This window comes from Scyliorhinus canicula, chromosome 2 (assembly GCF_902713615.1).
Source record: "Scyliorhinus canicula chromosome 2, sScyCan1.1, whole genome shotgun sequence".
Lineage (NCBI taxonomy): Eukaryota > Metazoa > Chordata > Chondrichthyes > Carcharhiniformes > Scyliorhinidae > Scyliorhinus > Scyliorhinus canicula.
Window position 1 is genome coordinate 2,874,267 of NC_052147.1, and position 22,398 is coordinate 2,896,664.

At 48.7% G+C, this 22,398-nt stretch overlaps 1 long non-coding RNA gene across 2 annotated transcripts; it reads right to left on the reverse strand.

The window, feature by feature from the left end:
- Positions 1–1,668: 1,668 nt before the first annotated feature.
- Positions 1,669–21,014, reverse strand: LOC119979522. Of its 2 annotated transcripts, none has more exons than XR_005463749.1 (3): positions 20,972–21,014; positions 8,643–8,741; positions 1,669–2,168 (listed from the first exon to the last, which is right to left on the reverse strand). It is a non-coding gene; the product is annotated as an uncharacterized LOC119979522 (long non-coding RNA). The 2 variants fall into 2 exon arrangements; XR_005463750.1 differs by lacking the exon at positions 20,972–21,014 and adding an exon at positions 9,830–10,062.
- Between the last annotated feature and the right edge of the window lie 1,384 nt (positions 21,015–22,398).

A 22,398-nucleotide genomic window follows, 5' to 3' on the forward strand; every position in this document is an offset into this window, starting at 1 on the left:
AGCATTAAACTCCAAAAAAACAAGCAGGAGCCACCCAATGTGCAACATCCTCCCACATGGCACCACCAGAAGTCGTAACTGGTCTGATTAGTAAGTTTGCAGACGACACAAAGGTTGGTGGAAATGTGGATAGTGATGAGGACTGTCAGAGGATACAGCAGGATTTAGATCGTTTGGAGACTTGGGCGGAGAGATGGCAGATGGAGTTTAATCCGGACAAATCAGGGCAGCACAGTAGTTAGCACAATTGTTTCACAGCTCCAGGGTCCCGGGTTCGATCCCAGCCTGGGTGACTGTCTGTGTGGAGTCTGCACGTTCTCCCCGTATCTGCGTGGGTTTCCTCCGGGTGCTCTGGTTTCCTCCCACAGTCCAAAGATGTGCGGGTTAAGTGGATTGGCTGTGATAAATTGCCATAAGTGTTCAAAATTGCCCTTAGTGTTGGGTGGGGTTACTGGGTTATGGGGATGGGGTGGACGTGCTCTTTCCCAGAGCTGGTGCAGACTCGATGGGCCGAATGGCCTCCTTCTGCACTGTAAATTCTAGGAAATTCTATGAAATGTGAGGTAATGCATTTTGGAAGGTCTAATGCAGGTAGGGAATATAGTGAATGGTAGAACCCTCAAGAGTATTTACAGTCAGAGAGATCTAGGTGTACAGGTCCACAGGTCACTGAAAGGGGCAACACAGGTGGAGAAGGTAGTCAAGAAGGCATATGGCATGCTTGCCTTCATTGGCCGGGGCATTGAGTTTAAAAATTGGCAAGTCATGTTGCAGCTGTACAGAACCTTAGTTAGGCCACACTTGGGAGTATAGTGTTCAATTCTGGTCACCACACGACCAGAAGGATGTGGAGGCTTTGGAGAGGGTGCAGAAGAGATTTACCAGAATGTTGCCTGGTTTGGAGGGCATTAGCTATGAGGAGCGGTTGAATAAACTCTGTTTGTTCCCACTGGAACGACGGAGGTTGAGGGGCGACCTGATAGAGGTCTACAAAATTATGAGGGGCATAGACAGAGTGGATAGTCAGAGGCTTTTCCCAGGGTAGAGGGGTTAATTACTCGCGGGTATAGGTCTAAGGTGCGAGGGGCAAGGTTTAGAGAGATGTACGAGACAAGTTTTTTTACACAGAGGGTAGTGGGTGCCTGGAACTCGCTGCTGGAGGAGGTGGTGGAAGCTGGGACGATCGTGACATTTAAGGGGCATCTTGACAAATACCTGAATAGGATGGGAATAGAGGGATACGGACCCAGGAAGTGTAGAAGGTTTTAGGTTAGACGGGCAGCATGGTCGGCACGGGCTTGGAGGGCCAAAGGGCCTGTTCCTGTGCTGCACTTTTCTTTGTTGTTATATCGCCATTCCTTCACTGTTGCTGGGTGAAAATGCTGGAACTCGCTCTCTAACTACACAGTGGATGTACCTACTGCCACAGGGACTGCAGTGGTTCAAGAAGGTGGCTCACCACCACCTTCTCAAGGGAATTTAGGGATGGGCTACAAATGCTGACCTGACCAGTGTTACCCACACCCACCAATGGACAACTTACTGCAGCAATGATTCATGGTCAGAACAGGGTGATGGTCACACAACGAAGGAAGTTTGAGTTAGTACAAGACCCTGCTGATAACTGCTGGTGTCAAACCCTTTACATTCAAAGAAAATATTGGATACTTTTCAAATTGGAGCCAACTGATTTTACATAATAAGCAGTTACTGTGCCCCCATCACAGGGACTGAAAATTCATTAATGTGACTAGCTAACAGGATTGATGACCAGATCATAGTGATCAAAGACACACTCACACATAATGACATACCAAAATACACACAGGAAAATGACATCTGGTGAAATACAGAAAGCTGATAAGGAGGGCATCATGGAATCCCTCTTCAGCTGGCCTCCCTTGGCTCTAGGCACTTTGAGAAGCCCATGATTCTTTGTGATCCTAAAAGCAGGCAAGATTCTTCCCAATTTGCGCCCTGAATGCGGAGGTGACTCAGTCATCCATCTCCTTCAGGAACTCTGCCAGTGTCAGTCCATTAGCTCTGGGTCCAGTTGGAGCCTTGCGTTCCAGAAACAACCCCATGGGATCCCTGCGAGGCTGGGAAATACTCCGCTTCCAGAGTGGCTCCTCGATATCCAGCAGTTTCTGAATCTCATGGGAGATCACCTACAAACAACAACAACAAACTGCATTTATATAGTGCCTTTTAATGGAGCAAAGTCAGCCAAGTCACTTAATAGGAGCATAATTGTCACTACTGGATCAAAATCCTGAAACTCCATAACTGCACTGTTTTTGTAGCTACACCTGACTTGCAGTCATTGAGGAAGCTAGTTCCCCATCACCCTCTTACTGTGAATTATGGAAGGGCAGTAAACACTAATTTTACCAGCGATGCTCATATCCACAAATGATTTTTTTAAAAACAAGACAAAATGTTGTGACTCAGCTGTGGAGGGAGATACAAGGACAGAGGATTAAACAGCTTGGTCAAAAAGGTATCTTAAAGGAGAGGAGAGAATCAGAGAGGTTTCACAATAATCTTTATTCTTGTCACAAGTAGGCTTACATTGACACTGCAATGAAGTTACTGTGAAAAGCCTCTAGTCTCCACACTCCGGCGCCTGGATTTCAAGGTGAGAGGGGGAAAGTTTAAGGGAGATGTGCGTGCAAAGTTTTTTACACAGAGGGTGATGGGTGCCTGGAACGCTTTACCAGCGGAGGTGGTAGAGGCGGGCACGATAGCATCATTTAAGAGGCATCTAGACAGGTATATGAACAGGCGGGAACAGAGGGAAGTAGACCTTGGAAAATAGGAGACAGGTTTAGATAAAGGATCTGGATCGGTACAGGCTGGGAGGGCCGGAGGGCCTGTTCCTGTGCTGTAATTTTCTTTGTTCTTTGTTCGGGTACACGGAGGGAGAATTCAGAATGTCCAATTCACCTAACAGCTCATCTTTCGGGACTTGTGGGAGGAAACTGGAGCACCCGGAGGAAACCCACGCAGACACGGGGAGAACGTGCAGACTCCGCACAGATAGTGACCCAAGCCGGGAATCGAACCTGGGACCTTGGAGCTGTGAAGCAACAGTGCTAACCACTTTGCTACCGTGCCGGCCATTATCGCCAATATTATCACCAATTGTCAGGTACTTAAAATCAGGGATGTGCAGGAGAGCAGAATTGGAGGAATGTAGAGAGCTCAGAGTTGTTGGGCTGGAGAAGATTACAGAATAGGAATGGACAAGGATTTGAACACAAGGATAAGGGGCGCGATTCTCCGCTCCCCATGCCGGGTGGGAGAACCGTGGGAGGGCCGGGCGACTCATTTCACGCCCCCCTGGCGCCCCCCACGATTCTCCCATCCCCCCCCGCTCAGAAGAATCGCCGCTCGCGACCGGCGATGGGCCGAGCGGCCTGCCGGTTGTGACCGGTTCACGATGGCGGCAACCAGACCTGGTCGCTGCCGTCGTGAACATTGCACCAAATGCCCGTTTGAAGCTTGTGGGAGGCGGAGAGGGGAGTGAGCACCACGGTCGTGCTCGGGAGGGGACTGGCCCGCGATCGGTGCCCACCGATCGTCGGGCCGGCGTCTCAAATGACGCACTCTTTCCCCTCCGCCGCCCCGCAAGATCAAGCCACCACGTCTTGCAGGGCAGCGGAGGGGAAGATGGCCACCGCGCATGCGCGGGTTTGAGCCGTCATGACATCAGTCGCGTATGCGCGGGTTGGAGCCGGCCAACCTGCGCATGCGCGGCTGACGTCACATAGGCGCCGCCGTCGCGTCATTCTCGGCGCGCCGCCTTGACGCAAGCGTCAAGGCCCAGCGGCCAAGAATAACGGAGCGCCGCTCCTAGCCCCCTGGGTGGGGGTGAATACGGTGAGAGGAGTGGCCTCCGAGGCTGTCGTGAAACTCGGCCGAGTTCACGACGGCCTTCCCAAATTTTCCCGGGAGCGGAGAATTCCGCCCAAGAATTTTGAAATCAGGGTTGTTGCTGGTGTGGAAACCAATGTGGGCCAGAGAGCATAGAGAGATGGGTGAACAGAATTTGAGTAACGGGACAAGCAGCAGAATTTTGGATGAGCTGAAGTTTTGGACGATGAAAGATGGGAGGCTGAAGAAGAGAGTGTGGAATAGTTGAGTGTGTGGGTAATAAGGCAGAAACGAGCAATGTTGTGCAGGTGAACATTAATTTTTTTTTATTTTTAAAAATAAATTTAGTGTACCCAATTCATTTTTTCCAATTAAGGGGCAATTTAGTGTGGCCAATCCACCTAACCTGCACATCTTTGGGTTGTGGGGGCCAAACCCACGCAGACATGGGGAGAATGCGCAAACTCCACACAGACAGTGACCCAGAGCCGGGATCGAACCTGGGACCTCAGCGTCGTGAGGCTGCAGGGCTCCCACTGCGCCACCGTGCTGCCCCCAGGTGAACATTAATAACACTGCTGTAAGCACAGCCTTTAAAATGCAACAGGGAACGTAACCAAAATTGATGGTGTAAATAACAACCCTGACTACGCGTCACACAAAGCAATTACACAAAATTTCTTCATGCAGCAGGGTAAAAAACCCACTGGATGTGAAAGTCGAAAAGCGGAAAGTCAGAAGTTGAAGGCAGAGGTTGGTGAGCGAGGGATGGGTGTGTCAGAGAGGGGCATTCTTCAGAGAATTTACACATTTTACATTAAAATCGATGCACGCTGTTATAACCCCCACACGGACCACAGGGAAACCATTGTTGATCTCTCCGTATGAGTATGAGCTTCCCAGATAGGGGCGGGGGCCACCCAGCTGGAACGTGTAAAAGGCTACACATTAAAGCCGGCCCAGGCAGGGACTGGTGTGGTTCATCCAGTGCGGGCTGGATTGGGAGAGAGTTACTGCTGTGGCAGAATATTGTATATAGTTCAATAAATTATTGTTCCACTACTACTAGCCTCATCAAACTCCATCGGTGTAACTGTGAAATCAGTGTCCATGGAGCAGGCTCATTCATCCCTACTTGCCAGAGGAACACCCAGCTTGAGGTTCAAATAGAATAGAATAGAACAGTACAGCACAGAACAGGCCCTTCGGCCCTCGATGTTGTGCCGAGCAATGATCACCCTACTTAAACCCACGTAACCCGTATACCCAACAATCCCCCCATTAACCTTACACTACGGGCAATTTAGCATGGCCAATCCACCTAACCCGCACATCTTTGGACTGTGGGAGGAAACCGGAGCACCCGGAGGAAACCCACGCAGACACGGGGAGAACGTGCAGACTCCGCACAGTGACCCAGCCGGGAACCGAACCTGGGACCCTGGAGCTGTGAAGCATTGATGCTAACCACCATGCTACCGTGAGGCCCCTAATTTGAACACTCTCCAAGTGGCAAACAGCAGGTGTGAGGGAATCCCACTGCTTGTTGCTCTTTATTGTCGCACTCTATGTTCCCTTGTCCAGCCCACCTCCCCACCTCCACCACAAAAACCTACACCTAATGTGGTAGAAAAGAAAGACTTGTGCTGATGTGGTACTTTTCATGATCACTGACGCCTCAAGGCTCTTCACAGCCAATGGAGTACTCACTGCTGTAATGGAGGAAATGCAGCAGCTAATTTATTTCACTGTCGCTGGGACAAAACCCTGGATCTCCCTCCCTGACAGCACAGTGGGTGTACCTACACCTCAGGGCCTGCAGCGGTTCAAGAAGGCGGCTCGCCACCACTTTCTGATGGGCAACTAGGGATGGGCAATAACTGCTGTCCTAGCCAGCGACGCCCACATCCTGTGAACTAATAGAGAAGCACAATCAGCAATGCGATGATGACCAGCTAATTTGTTTTTGTGATGTAGAGGGATAAGTATTGACCCGGACACCAGGGATAGCTCTCCTTCAAAATAGCGGCCTGGGATCTTTTACATACAAACATGTACGGCAGCATGGTAGCATGGTGGTTAGCATCGATGCTTCACAGCTCCAGGGTCCCAGGTTCGATTCCCGGCTGGGTCACTGTCTGTGTGGAGTCTGCACGTCCTCCCCGTGTGTGCGTGGGTTTCCTCCGGGTGTTCCGGTTTCCTCCCACAGTCCAAAGATGTGCGGGTTAGGTGGATTGGCCATGCTAAATTGCCCGTAGTGTCCTAATAGTAAGGTTAAGGGGGGGAGGGGGGGAGGGGGGGAGTTGTTGGGTTACGGGTATAGGGTGGATACGTGGATTTGAGTAGGGTGATCATTGCTTGGCACAACATCGAGGGCCGAAGGGCCTGTTCTGTGCTGTACTGTTCTATTCCCTCTATTCTATACAAATAATAATAAGGGGCTGGTTTAGCTCACTGGGCTAAATCGCTGGCTTTGAAAGCAGACCAAGGCAGGCCAGCAGCACAGTTCAATTCCCGTACCAGCCTCCCCGAACAGGCGCCGGAATGTGGCGACTAGGGGCTTTTCACAGTAACTTCATTTGAAGCCTACTCGTGACAATAAGCGATTTTCATTTCATTTTCATTCCATAATAATTTTTATTATTGTCACAAGTAGGCTTATATTAAGACTGCAATGAAGTTACTGTGAAAAGCCCCTAGTTGCCACACTCCAGCACCTGTTCGGGAACACTGATGGAGAATTCACAATGTGGCCCAAGCCGGGAATCGAACCCGGGTCCCTGGTACTGTGAAGCAACAGTGCTAACCACTGTACAATCAATAAGGAAACTGTAGGCCATTCAGTTCCAGCATTTAATAAGATCATGGCTAATCTAATAGTAACCTCAAATCTGCTTCCCTCCCACCCCGGAAAGCCTATCACTCCCTTACTTATCAAGTTTCAGAGTCTCGCTCCCTCTGCCAGGAGCTCATCCCCCCCCTCTGCCAGGGGCTCAACCCCCCCCCCCCTCTGCCAGGGGCTCACCCCCCCTCGGCCAGGGGCTCCCCCCCCCCCCTCTGCCAGGGGCTCACCCCCCCCTCTGCCAGGGGCTCACCCCCCCCTCTGCCAGGGGCTCATCCCCCCCTCTGCCAGGGGCTCCCCCCCTCTGCCAGGGGCTCCCCCCCCCCCTCTGCCAGGGGCTCACCCCCCCCCCCCTCTGCCAGGGGCTCACCCCCCCCTCTGCCAGGGGCTCACCTCCCCCCTCTGCCAGGGGCTCACCCCCCTCTGCCAGGGGCTCACCGCCCCCCCCTCTGCCAGGGGCTCACCCCCCCCCCTCTGCCAGGGGCTCATCCCCCTCTCTGCCAGGGGCTCACCCCCCCCTCTGCCAGGGGCTCACCCCCCCCCTCTGGCAGGGGCTCACCCCCCCTCTGCCAGGGGCTCACCCCCCCTCTGCCAGGGGCTCACCCCCCCCTCTGCCAGGGGCTCACCCCCCCCTCTGCCAGGGGCTCACCCCCCCCCCTCTGCCAGGGGCTCACCCCCCCCCTCTGCCAGGGGCTCACCCCCCCCCCCCTCTGCCAGGGGCTCACCCCCCCCTCTGGCAGGGGCTCACCCCCCCTCTGCCAGGGGCTCACACCCCCCTCTGCCAGGGGCTCACCCCCCCCTCTGCCAGGGGCTCACCCCCCCCCTCTGCCTGGGACTCACCCCCCCCCCTCTGCCAGGGGCTCACCCCCCCTATGCCAGGGGCTCACCCCCCCCCCCCCCCTCTGCCAGGGGCTCACCCCCCCCCCTGCCAGGGGCTCACCCCCCTTCTGCCTGGGGCTCACCCCCCCTCTGCCAGGGGCTCACTGCCCTCTCTCTGCCAGGGGCTCCCCCCCCCCCCCCCCCCCCCCCCCACCGCGTGAAGCAATTTCACCTCATCTCTGTTGAGATGAAATTGTTGAGGCTCCATTTGCCTGAGCTGGCAGATGGTTCTCACATTAAAATATTAATTGTCCTTTGTAAAATTTTGAATTATAAATTCCCAATTGTCTGCTCCTCATGGGAGTACGATCTCGGCCCTGGGTCACTGACTGTGTGGAGTTTGCACATTCTCCCCGTGCCTACGTTGGTCTCACCCCCACAACGCAAAAGATGTGCAGGGTAGGTGGATTGGCCATGCCAAATCGCCCCTTAATTGGGAAAAAAAGAATTGGGCACTTTAAAAAATTCCTATTTGTGTATTAATAGAAATTGTCTATTGTCAGACTGAATTATATCAATCAGCAGCAAGGTGTTGCAGCACCACCACTGGCTGGAGAATGTAATTACAGTGTGACTCATTTACAGACAGCTTGCAATATAACCTGCCTGCTGTACTCTGTGTCGAGGAGGACCATGCTTGGTCCTGTCATCCCCAGATTGCTCTATAGTTGATGGTAACCAAGGGCCGAGTTTCTTACAAAGTTATGGATGTTGGAATTTCTAACGGCAATACAAACATATGGACACAGCGTATGACTTTAAAATGAACATCAGCAGGAGACGGACAAGTAATATCTTAAATCAAAAACAGAAAATACCGGTCAGTCTCAGCAGGTCTGACAACATCAGCGGAGAGAGAAGGGAGTGAATGTTTCGAGTCTGGATGACTCTTTGTCAAAGTTACAGTCAGGCTGGAATCGTTCGCTCCCTTTTCTCACTGCAGACGCTGTCAGACCCGCTGAGATTGTCCAGCGTTTTCTGTTTTTGTTTCAGATTCCAGCATCCGCAGTAATTTGCTCTTAATTCTACAAATCAGCTGGCTGACCTTCATGTGTTCAAAGTCTGTGATTCCCAAACGGGGTAGGGTGGAGCAGTTGATAAAAATGAGTTTCCTGCCAGTGATTCTGTTTGATATAAAACAATCCTGGAATAAAGAACAGGGAAAAAAATCATTACACAAGGGTTAGTTTTGGATGGGAATGGGGAACGGAGAGGATGGGTGAGACTGGGGTGCTGGGTCATTTAGTAATAGCTGGAAAAAGGTTAAGGTTGGTAATCAGAATTGTAAGAGTCAAATGACCCAGGTTTCTCCGGGGGTATTCAGTCAGCGTATTACCCAGGAGCATATTTGTCCAGGAGTATATTTGCTGGCTACATATTTATCTGGGGCATTTCGTTGCCATATTCTCCAAGGGATATTTAGTCTGTATATTTTCCGAAGAGAATATTTTCATGTGGGTATATTTAACCAAGAGTTAAATTTGGTTTAATTGGGATATATTTTCTGGGGAGAATATGTGCTGAGAGAAATTTTGTAAGATTATCCACCTCTGTATAAATTTGCCCAGGATGTATTTGGCTATATATTTTCTCAAAGTATATTTTCCAACTGTGTATATTTGCTTGTAAGTACATAGCCTGTGTCTTTTTGCCTGGATGTACCTTTTACCAGGTGTATGTTTCCATGGAAGTATATTTCACCAATATGTATTTGCACTGGTATATTTACTCTGGTGTATATTTCCCATAAATATATTTCCCTAGGAGTATATTTGCTCTGACATATCATTACCCTGAGTATATTTACCCAGTTGTATATTTTACATACAGTATATTTGCCTGGAATATCATTGTCCGGGTGTGCATTTACTCAGGTGTATATTTCCCAGGGTATATATTTGTCAATATATATTCCCTGGGTATATTTGCCAGAGAGTATGATTATCAAGTTGTATGTTTGCTCAATTATTTGTCTCGATGTATATAGCCTAGTTGTAGATTTTGCCAAGTGTATCTATCCAGTGTATATTGTCCAGATGTACATTTGCCTCGGTATAAAGCTTATCCTAGAGTGTATTGGTCTGGTGTATATTTTCCCAGGCACATATCTGATCAGATTTACCTCTGCTGATGCATATATTATTAGCTGCATGTATGTCTGGGTGTATATCTGACCTAGTGTATGTTTGTCCAGATATATATATATATATATCTGCCCAAGTGTATATTTACCTCTGTCTAAATTTGCCTGTGCATATATCTGTCCAGGTGGAGATCTTCCTTGTCTACATCTGTCCATGTGTATATTCGCCTTGGTGATATCTGAATGGCTAAGTCTTTGTCTGGACGGAATGGTATTTGGGCGGAACAGTTGCTTCACAGCTCCAGGGTCCCAGGTTCGATTCCTGACTTGCGTCGCTATCTGTGCGGAGTCTGCATGATCTCCCCGTGTGTCCGTGGGTTTCCTCCGGGTGCTCTGGTTTCCTCCCACAATCCAAAGACGTGCAGGTTAGGTGGATTGGTCGTGCTAAATTGCCCTTAGTGTCCAAAAAGGTTAGATGGGGTTACTTGGTTACAGAGATAGGGTGGAGATGTGGGCTTAGATAGGGTGATCGTTCCATGGGCCGGTGAAGACTTGATGGGCCGAATGACCTCCTTCTGCACTGTAAATTCTATGATCTCCCTGTCTGCATATTTACCCACATACCAATTTGGCCTTGGATATAGCTGCCCAGATATATTTCTGCCCAGGTTAGTGTTAGTTAGATATCAGCCCTATTGGATATCTGCCGTGTGGATATCATTCCCAGTGGATATCTTGCCTATCTACCTTGATGTGTGGCTACCTGGGTGAATATTTGTCCTGGTTAATATCTTCCTGGGCACAAAGCATCCCTGAAAAGGTAAAATATCCCACCCTGTGACTGACCAAATTGGTTTATTCAGGAAAGCATTGTGGAGATCTACCATGCGGTTTAAGTGCAGCCTCGCATACAATTTAAAACTGGGTAGAAATTTGAGGTACACTTCCCGGATGCGAAGTAAGGATCTTTTATTGCCTCTCCTGATTACAATTGAGAGAAACTTAAATCTATTCTCAATAAAGCCGTGCCAGCAAAAGATTTAAAGAGAAGTAATTTATAAAACAATTTTAACTTTCAAAAATAATACAGAAATGGTTTCTTGCTTAAGGCAATGACAGCTTGCACAGACTTCAAGAGTTTCTGAAGGGAAAATATGAAAATAAGGATAGTGAATAGTCAAGTAAAAGTATAGATTGATCCGGATGGAAAATGGCTTCCCGAACTTCTATGTTTAAGGAGAATGTTATCAGTCCAACTCCATCTGTCCCGACCCCTGCAATGTGCTGATTGGCTTGGATGCGTTTCAAAATATATTTGGTTGAATGGTTAGTTGTTAATCATCAATGTGCAACATATATTTGGATATGTTGCATTTATAGATTTTTGTGTGTGTTGGAATGTGATATGTCCTTTTAATCAATTCTAGTTTTTGCTAGTTTATTGCTGACTGTGCTTCTATCTGAATTCTGAACAATGGTGTGTTCATGTAGTCATGGCGACCTTGGGTACGCTGCATAGCTTTTGCTCGTTAAAACAATGGTCAGTTTATGATATCAGTAAACATGGTGCATAAGCTCGAGCTAGTTTCTTTGAATGTTTCAGATTCTGTGTTTTGCCACTGCAAATTCTGCAAGCTGTGTTTTTGTAATCTAAATTATGCTTGCAGTTATATGATGAAATCCATTTTAAAATGGATTTTAAACTGGGCTTTAGTTTTTACATTTAAATGGCAAAATCAATGACCCTTTTACCTATTAGAAATGGACAGTTTCCTTCAGGCATCAAACACATTAATTGGGAATGTGCAGAGGCATTGGAGGGAGTGCACAGTGGCTATTTGTATGGGTGGCTATCTGCCCATACGGATATCTACCGTCTGGATATCACCCCCACCGTACATCCGCCTCAATGGATATCAGCCCCAGAATATCTGCCCCAGTGGCTATCCGCCCACCCCCCCCCCCCAACCACTGGGTATCTACCCCCCCTGGGTATCTGCCCCCCCCCAATGGGTATCTACCCACCCCCCCGGTATCTGCCCCCCCCCCAGTGGGTATCACCCCCCCCCCCCCCCACAGTGGGTATCTGGCCCCCCCATTGGGTATCTGCCCCCCCCCACCCACTGAGACTGAGTATCTTCCCCCCCCCCAGTGAGTATCTGCCCCCCCCCCCCCCCGCAAAGAACAAAGAAAGGTACAGCACAGGAACAGGCCCTTCGGCCCTCCAAGCCCGTGCCGAACATGTTGCCCGTCTAAACTAAAATCTTCTACACTTCCTGGGTCCGTATCCCTCTATTCCCATCCTATTCCCATCCAGCAGAGGGCAGCAGAGCAGAGCTTCTGATTGGCTGTTCCGGGGAGATTTGCATACATGCAGTACGGTCAGCGTAAGTTGAAGGTGTACCTGCGCAAGTGACCCGAGGAGTTTGAGGGAAGGCAAGCATCCAGCAGAGGGCAACAGAGCAGAGCTTCTGATTGGCTGTTCCAGGGAGATTTGCATACGTGCAGTACGGTCAGCGTAAGTTGAAGGTGTACCTGCGCAAGTGACCCGAGGAGTTCGAGGGAAGGCAAGCATCCAGCAGAGGGCAGCAGAGCAGAGCTTCTGATTGGCTGTTCCGGGGAGATTTGCATATGTGCAGTACGGTCAGCGTAAGTTGAAGGTGTACCTGTGCAAGTGACCAGAGGAGTTCGATGGAAGGCAAGCATCCAGCAGAGGGCAGCAGAGCTTCTGATTGGCTGTTCCGGGGAGATTTGCATACATGCAGTACGGTCAGCGTAAGTTGAAGGTGGTTTGTGAAGGGGCTGTTCTCGAGTGACAGCTTTACCCAAAACACTACTTGCGTAGCGTCTCCCACCCATCCTCCTCCTCTAACCAAAAAAAAAGTTCTGTCCGTCGGATTGCTTAACTAACAAGTTTTCTTTCTTTGTTTTTTTTAGTTTTTAGTTTTCAGTAGTTGGGAAGTTAGTTCAGTGGGAATGGAGGCTAGGGCAGTTGAATGTTCCTCCTGCAGAATGTGGGAGGAAAGGGTCACCTCGAGTGTCCCTGCTGACTACATCTGCGGGAAGTGCACCCAACTCCAGCTCCTCAAGAACCGCGTTAGGGACCTGGAGCTGGAGCTGGATGAGCTTCGGATCATTCGGGAGGCGGAGGGGGTTATTGAATGGAGTTAAAGGGAGGTAGTCACACCTCAGGTAAAAGAAGAAGGTAGATGGGTTACCATCAGGGGAGGGAGAGGGAACCGGCAGGCAGTGCAGGGATCCCCTGTGGTCGTTCCCCTCTATAACAAGTATACCGTTTTGGATACTGTTGGGGGGGACAACTTACCAGGGGTAAGCAATGGGGCACAGGTCTCTGGCACAGAGTCTGTCCCTGTTGCTCAGAAGGGAAGGGAGAAGAGGAACAGAGCATTTGTCATTGGGGACTCCATAGTTAGAGGAACAGACAGGAGGTTCTGTGGGAACGAAAGAGACTCACGGTTGGTGTGTTGCCTCCCAGGTGCCAGGGTTCGTGATGTCTCTGATTGTGTTTTTGGGATCCTTAAGGGAGAGGGGGAGCAGCCCCAAGTCGTGGTCCACATAGGTACCAACGACATAGGTAGGAAGAGAGATGGGGATTTGAGACAGAAATTCAGGGAGCTAGGGTGGAAGCTGAGAGCTAGAACAAACAGAGTTGTTATCTCTGGGTTGTTACCCATGCCACGTGCTCGCAAAGTGTGAAATAGCGAGAGAGAGGAGTTGAACATGTGGCTACAGGGATGGTGTAGGAGGGAGGGTTTTGGTTTCCTGGATAATTAGGGCTCATTCTGGGGTAGGTGGGACCTCTACAAACAGGATGGTCTTCACCTGAACCAGAGGGGTACCAATATCCTGGGGGGGGGGGGGGGGGGGGGGGGAGAGATTTGCTAGTGCTCTTCGGGGGGGTTTAAACTAATTCAGCAGGGGGATGGGAACCTAAATTGTAGTCCCAGTGTACAGGATGTTGACAGTAGTGAGGTCAGGGATAGGGTTAAAAGTTCGAAAGAGGGCACCGGCAAGCAAGACGCTGGTTTGAAGTGTGTCTACTTCAACGCCAGAAGCATCCTGAATAAGGTGGGTGAGCTTGCAGCATGGGTTGGTACCTGGGATCTCGATGTTGTGGCGATTTCGGAGACATGGGTAGAGCAGGGACAGGAATGGTTGTTGCAGGTTCCAGGATTTAGATGTTTCTGTAAGAACAGCTCCAGGGTCCCAGGGTCCCAGGTTCGATTCCCGGCTGGGTCACTGTCTGTGTGGAGTCTGCACGTCCTCCCCCTGTGTGCGTGGGTTTCCTCCGGGTGCTCCGGTTTCCTCCCACAGTCCAAAGATGTGCGGGTTAGGTGGATTGGCCATGCTAAATTGCCCGTAGTGTCCTAATAAAAGTAAGGTTAAGGGGGGGGTTGTTAGGTTATGGGTATAGGGTGGATACGTGGGTTTGAGTAGGGTGATCATGGCTCGGCACAACATTGAGGGCCGAAGGGCCTGTTCTGTGCTGTACTGTTCTATGTAACAGAGAAGATGGTAAAAGACGGGGGGGTGTGGCATTGTTAATCAAGGAAAGTATTACGGCGGTAGAAAGGACGTTTGAGGACTCGTCTACTGAGGTAGTATGGGCCGAGGTTAGGAACAGGAGAGGAAAGGTCACCCTGTTGTGAGTTGTCTATAGACCTCCGAATAGTTCCAGAGATGTAGAGGAAAGGATTGCAAAGATGATTCTCGACAGGAGCGAGAGTAACAGGGTAGTTGTTATGGGGGACTTTAACTTTCCAAATATTGACTGGAAATACTATAGTTCGAGTACTATAGATGGGTCAGTTTTTGTGCAGTGTGTGCAGGAGGGTTTTCTGACACAGTATGTAGACAGGCCAACAAGGGGCGAGGCCACATTGGATTTGGTACTAGGTAATGAACCCGGCCAGGTGTTAGATTTAGATGTAGGTGAACACTTTGGTGATAGTGATCACAATTCGGTTATGTTTACTTTAGCAATGGGCAGGGATAGGTATATACTGCAAGGCAAGAATTATAGCTGGGTGAAAGGCAATTATGATGCTATTCGGCAAGATTTAGGATGTATAGGATGGGGAAGGAAACTGCAGGGGATGGGTACAATCGAAATGTGGAGCTTTTTCAAGAAACAGCTACTGCGTATCCTTGATAAGTATGTACCTGTCAGGCAGGCAGGAAGTTGTCGAGCAAGGGAACCGTGGTTTACTAGGGAAGTTGAAGCACTTGTCAAGAGGAAGAAGAAGGCTTATGTTAGGATGAGACATAAAGGCTCAGTTAGGGCACTTGAGAGTTACAAGTTAGCCAGGAAGGACCTAAAGGGAGAGTTAAGAGCGAGGAGAAGACACGAAAAGTCGTTGGCGGATAGGATCAAGGAAAATCCTACGGCTTTCTATAGGTATATCAGGAACAAAAGAATGACTAGAGTAAGATTAGGGCCAATCAAGGATAGTAATGGAAAGTTGTGTGCGGAATCAGAGGAGATAGGGGAAGCGTTAAATGGATATTTTTCGTCAGTGTTTACACTGGAGAAAGACAATGTTGTCGAGGAGAATACTCAGGTTCAGTCGACCAGGCTAAATGGAATTGAGGTTCAAAAGGAGGAGGTGTTAGCAATTTTGCAAAGTGTAAAAATAGATAAGTCTCCTGGGCCAGATGGGATTTACCCTAGGATTCTCTGGGAAGGCAGGGAGGAGATTGCAGAGCCTTTGTCCTTGATCTTTATGTCGTCTTTGTCGACAGGAATAGTGCCGGAAGACTGGAGGATAGCAAATGTTGTCCCCTTGTTCAAGAAGGGGAGTAGAGACAACCCTGGTAATTATAGACCTGTGAGCCTTACTTCGGTTGTGGGTAAAATGTTGGAAAAGGTTATAAGAGATAGGGTTTATAATCATCTTGAAAAGAACAAGTTGATTAGCGATAGTCAACACGGTTTTGTGAAGGGTAGGTCATGCCTCACAAACCTTATTGAGTTTTTTCAGAAGGTGACCAAACAGGTGGATGAGGGTAAAGCGGTTGATGTGGTGTATATGGATTTCAGTAAGGCGTTTGATAAGGTTCCACACGGTAGGCTATTGCAGAAAATAAGGAAGTATGGGATTGAAGGTGATTTCGCGGTTTGGATCAGTAATTGGCTAGCTGAAAGAAGACAGAGGGTGGTGGTTGATGGGAAATGTTCATCCTGGAGTTCAGTTACTAGTGGTGTACCGCAAGGATCTGTTTTGGGGCCACTGCTGTTTGTCATTTTTATAAATGACCTGGAAGAGGGTGTAGAAGGATGGGTTAGTAAATTTGCAGATGACACGAAGGTCGGTGGAGTTGTGGATAGTGCTGAAGGATGTTATAGGATACAGAGGGACATAGATACGCTGCAGAGCTGGACTGAGAGGTGACAGATGGAGTTTAATGCGGAAAAGTGTGAGGTGGTTCACTTTGGAAGGAGTAACAGGAATGCAGAGTACTGGGCTAATGGCAAAATTCTTGGTAGTGTAGATGAACAGAGAGATCTCGGCATCCAGGTACATAAGTCCCTGAAAGTTGCCACCCAGGTTAATAGGGCTGTTAAGAAGGCATATGGTGTGCTAGCCTTTATCAGTAGGGGGATTGAGTTTCGGAGCCACAAGGTCATGCTGCAGCTGTACATAACTCTGGTGCGGCCGCTCCTGGAGTACTGCGTGCAGTTCTGGTCATCACATTATAGGAAGGATGTGGAAGCTTTGGAAAGGATTCAGAGGATATTTACTAGGATGTTGCCTTGTATGGAGGGAAGGTCTTACGAGGAAAGGCTCAGGGAGTTGAGGTTGTTTTCGTTAGAGAGGAGAAGGCTGAGAGGTGACTTAATTGAGACATATAAGATAGTCAGGGTTAGATAGGGTGGACAGTGAGAGTCTCTTTCCTCGGATGGTGATGACCAACACAAGGGGACATAGCTTTAAATTGAGGGGTAGTAGATATAGGACAGATGTCCTATATCTGTCCTTTGACAAGGTGCCACACAAAAGGTTGCTGCATAAGATAAAGATGCATGGCATTAAGGGTAAAGTAGTAGCATGGATAGAGGATTGGTTAATTAATAGAAAGCAAAGAGTTGGGATAAATGGGTGTTTCTCTGGTTGGCAATCAGTAGCTAGTGGTGTCCCTCAGGGATCCGTGTTGGGCCCACAATTGTTCACAATTTACATTGATGATTTGGAGTTGGGGACCAAGGGCAATGTGTCCAAGTTTGCAGATGACACTAAGATGAGTGGTAAAGCGAAAAGTGCAGAGGATACTGGAAGTCTGCAGAGGGATTTGGATAGGTTAAGTGAATGGGCTCGGGTCTGGCAGATGGAATACAATGTTGACAAATGTGAGGTTATCCATTTTGGTAGGAATAACAGCAAACGGGATTATTATTTAAACGATAAAATATTAAAGCATGCCGCTGTTCAGAGAGACTTGGGTGTGCTAGTGCATGAGTCACAGAAGGTTGGTTTACAAGTGCAACAGGTGATTAAGAAGGCAAATGGAATTTTGTTCTTCATTGCTAGAGGGATGGAGTTTAAGACTAGGGAGGTTATGTTGCAATTGTATAAGGTGTTAGTGCGGCCACACCTGGAGTATTGTGTTCAGTTTTGGTCTCCTTACTTGAGAAAGGACGTACTGGCGCTGGAGGGTGTGCAGAGGAGATTCACTAGGTTAATCCCAGAGCTGAAGGGGTTGGATTATGAGGAGAGGTTGAGTAGACTAGGACTGTACTCGTTGGAATTTAGAAGGATGAGGGGGGATCTTATAGAAACATTTAAAATTATGAAGGGAATAGATAGGATAGATGCGGGCAGGTTGTTTCCACTGGCGGGTGACAGCAGAACTAGGGGGCATAGCCTCAAAATAAGGGGAAGTAGATTTAGGACTGAGTTTAGGAGGAACTTCTTCACCCAAAGGGTTGTGAATCTATGGAATTCCTTGCCCAGTGAAGCAGTTGAGGCTTCTTCATTAAATGTTTTTAAGGTAAAGATAGATAGTTTTTGAAGAATAAAGGGATTAAGGGTTATGGTGTTCGGGCCGGAAAGTGGAGCTGAGTCCACAAAAGATCAGCCATGATCTAATTGAATGGCGGAGCAGGCTCGAGGGGCCAGATGGCCTACTCCTGCTCCTAGTTCTTATGTTCTTATGTTCTTATGTCAGAGGCAGTTTCTTTACTCAGAGAGTAGTAGGGGTGTGGAACGCCCTGCCTGCAACAGTGGTAGACTCGCCAACTTTAAGGGCATTTAAGTGGTCACTGGATAGACATATGGATGAAAATGGAATAGTGTAGGTCAGATAGGCTTCAGATGGTTTCACAGGTCGGCGCAACATCGAGGGCCGAAGGGCCCGTACTGTGCTGTAATGTTCTATGTTCTATTCGTGTATTTGTCAAGATGCCCCTTAAATGTCACTATCGTCCCTGCTTCCACCTCCGTTCCAGGCACCCACTACCCTCTGTGTACAAAACGTGTCTCGTACATCTCCTCTAAACCTTGCCCCTCGCACCTTAAACCTATGCCCCCTAGTAATTGACCCCTCTACCTGAGGAAAAGCCTCTGACTATCCACTCAGTCTCTGCCCCTCATAATTTTGTAGACCTTTATCAGGTCGCCCCTCGTTCCAGTGAGAAAAAAATGAGTTTATTCAACCGCTTCTCATAGCTAATGCCCTCCATACCAGGCATCATCCTGGTAAATCTCTTCTGCACCCTCTCTAAATCCTCCACATCCTTCTGGTAGTGTGGCGACCAGAATTGAACACTATACTCCAAGTGTGGCCTAGGGGCTGTTTAGCACAGGGCTAAATCGCTGGCTTTCAAAACAGACCAAGGCAGGCCAGCAGCACGGTTCAATTCCTGTATCAGCCTCCCCGAACAGGCGCCGGAATGTGCCGACTAGGGGCTTTTCACAGTAACTTCATTTGAAGCCTACTTGTGACAATAAGTGATTTTCATTTCATTTCATTCACTAAGGTTCGATACAGCTGCAACATGACTTGCCGATTCTTATACTCAATGCCCCAGCCAATGAAGGCAAGAATGCCGTATGCCTTCTTGACTACCTTCTCCACCTGTGTTGCCCCTTAGGTGGACCTGTACACCTAGATCGCTCTGTCAATACTCTTGAGGCTTCTACCATTCACTGTATATTCCCTACCTGCATTCGACCTTCCAAAATGCATTACATCACATTTGTCCGGATTAAACTCCATCTGCCATCTCTCCGCCCAAGTCGCCAAACGATCTAAATCCTGCTGTATCCTCTGACAGTCCTCATCGCTATCCGCAATTCCACCGACCTTTGTGTCGTCTGTAAACTTACTGATCAGACCAGTTACACTTTCTTCCAAATCATTTATATATACTACAAACAGCAAAGGTCCCAGCACTGATCCCTGCGGAACACCACTAGTCACAGCCCTCCAATTAGAAAAGCACCCTTCCATTGCTACTCTCTGCCTTCTATGACCTAGCCAGTTCTGTATCCACCTTGCCAGCTCACCCCTGATCCCGTGTGACTTCACCTTTTGTACCAGTCTACCTTGAGGGACCTTGTCAAAGGCCTTACTGAAGTCCATATAGACAACATCCACTACCCTACCGGCATCAATCATCTTTGTGCCCTCTTTGAAAAACTTTATCAAGTTAGTGAGACATGACCTCCTCTTCACAAAGCCATGTTGCCTCTCATTAATACGTCCATTTGCTTCCAAATGGGAGTAGATCCTGTCTCAAAGAATTTTCTCCAGTAATTTCCCTACCACTGACGTAAGGTTCACCGACCTGTAGTTCCCTGGATTATCCTTGCTACCCTTCTTAAACAAAGGAACAACATTGGCTATTCTCCAGTCCTCCGGGACATCACCTGAAGAAGTGAGGATCCAAAGATTTTTGTCAAGGCCTCAGCAATTTCCTCTCTAGCCTCCTTCAGTATTCTGGGTAGATCCCATCAGGCCCTGGGGACTTATCTACCTTAATATTTTTCAAGACGTCCAACATCTCGTCTTTTTGGATCTCAATGTGACCCAGGCTATCTACACACCCTTCTCCAGACTCAACATCCACCAATTCCTTCTCTTTGGTGAATACTGATGCAAAGTATTCATTTAGTACCTCGCCCATTTTCTCTGGCTCCACACATAGATTCCCTCCCCTGTCCATCAGTGGGCCAACCCTTTCCCTGGCTACCCTCTTGCTTTTTATGTACGTGTAAAAAGCCTTGGGATTTTCCTTAACCCTATTTGCCAATGACTTTTCGTGACCCCTTCTAGCCCTCCTGACTCCTTGCTTAAGTTCCTTCCTACTTGCCTTATATTCCACACAGGCTTCGTCTGTTCCCAGCCTTCTAGCCCTGACAAATTCCTCCTTTTTCTTTTTGACGAGGCCCACAATATCTCTGTAGCCACCTGGGGTGGCCACTGCCCAACACAAAATGGAAGATTGCAAGGAATGCAGGGAAAATGGACACGTTGGAAAGCAAGCAGCTTGCAAGGCGATTGTATATTGGGATGACTGCAGAAACCGGTTTTGACTGTTGCAGAAACCAGACAGCACTGTGAAAGAAAACCAGTTAACATACTAATGAGGCGATACCGGGCGATCCCCAGATACAATGGACACAAGTTAAGCACAAATCGATACATTCTATGGACGGCCAGACCCAGTGGCGCCAGAGAAGCCCAAAACAATAGGTCCCAAGAACCGCCCCAGCAACCGTGGAACTGCCCTATGATTGGGGGGTTCAAACATATCGATTGGGAAGGGACCCAATCGATTCCAAGCAGGTAAGGGAGTCCGCCCGAAGGGGCGCGGACCCCCTGGGATCTATAATAGAAAGGTCCCACACATGGTTCAGCCTCCTGTCTCCTGTCTTCCACTCCAGCCGTCAAGCAGCAGCCACCAACAAGTAAGTGCCTAACGACGACCGCTACCAGAGATAGGCACTCCTGACCCCCTTTGCAATTGATAACAATCCGAAGTCTGCAGACCAGAGCAGAGCAAGAGGCCTTGTTCCCTGACCCAGCAGTTCCTTCGAGATAAGTATTAGTTGTTTAGCGGTAGGAGTAAGTTTAATCCTTTAGCGTGTGCATGGGTAGTTATTATAATTGTATTATAATAAACTCTAGTTGTTTGGACTTACTAATTGGTGTATGGTTTTATTGCTTTGAACTTCACCTTGAAGCTTGTGGCGGTGTCTTAACGGCACCTGGCGACTCCAGAGCTTAGAACAAGAAACAGAGCCAAAGTGAGTGTTAAGCACACTCACCCAGAACGACCAACATCTCTCATCCAAGGTTCCTGAAATTTGCCGTATTCATCCTTCTTCCGCACAGGAATATGCCGGTCCAGAATTCCTTTCAACTGACACTTGAAAGCCTCCCACATCTGCCCCCAATCTAGGTTCTTCAGTTCCCGCCTAATATTGTTATAATTAGCCTTCCCCCAATTTAGCACATTCACCCTAGGACCACTCTTATCCTTATCCACCAGCACTTTAAAACTTACTGAATTGTGGTCACTGTTCCCGAAATGCTCCCCTACTGAAACTTCTACCACCTGGCCAGGCTCATTCCCCAATACCAGGTCTAGTACAGCCCCTTCCCTAGTTGGACTGTCTACATATTGTTTTAAGAAGCCATCCTGGATGCTCCTTACAAACTGCCTCATCCAAGCCCCTAGCACTAAGTGAGTCCCAGACAATATTGGGGAAGTTGAAGTCTCCCATCACAACAACCCTGTTGTTTTTACTCTTTTCCAAAATCTGTCTACCTATCTGCTCCTCTATCTCCCGCTGGCTGTTGGGAGGCCTGTAGTAAACCCCCAACATTGTGCTGCACCCTTCTTATTCCTGAGCTCTACCCATATAGCCTCATTGCCCTCTGAGGTGTCCTCCCATAGTACAGCTGTGATATTCTCCCTAACCAGTAGCGCAACACCGCCACCCCTTTTACATCCCCCTCTATCCTGCCTGAAACATCTAAATCCTGGAATGTTTAGCTGCCAGTCCTGTCCTTCCCTCAACCAGGTCTCTAATGGCAACAACATCATAGTTCCAAGTACTAATCCAAGCTCTAAGTTCATCTGCCTTACCTGTAATACTTCTTGCATTGAAACATATGCACTTCAGGCCACCAGACCCGCTGTTTTCAGCAACATCTCCCTGTCTGCTCTGCCTCAGAGCCATACTGGCCCTATTCCCTAGTTCTCCCTCAATGCTTTCACCTTCTGACCTATTGCTCTGGTACCCACCCCCCTGCCATACTAGTTTACACTCTCCCATGTGACACTAGCAAACCTCTCGGTCAGGATATTTATGCCCAAGCAGACCAAGCAGGCCAGCAGCACGGTTCGATTCCCGTATAGCCTCCCCGAACAGGCGGCGGAATGTGGCGACTAGGGGCTTTTCACAGTAACTTCATTGAAGTCTACTCGTGACAATAAGCGATTTTCATTTCATTATACAGGTCACACCTGCCCCGGAAGAGCTCCCAGTGATCCAGATAACTGAAACCCTCCCTCCTACACCAGCCACGTGTTCAGCTGCTCTATCTTCCTATTTGTAGCCTCACTAGCACGTGACACAGGGAGTAATCCTGAGATTACAACCCTAGAGGTCCTGTCTTTTAACTTTCTGCCTAGCTCCCTGAACACCTGCTGCAGGACCTCATGCCCCTTCCCGCCTATGTCATTAGT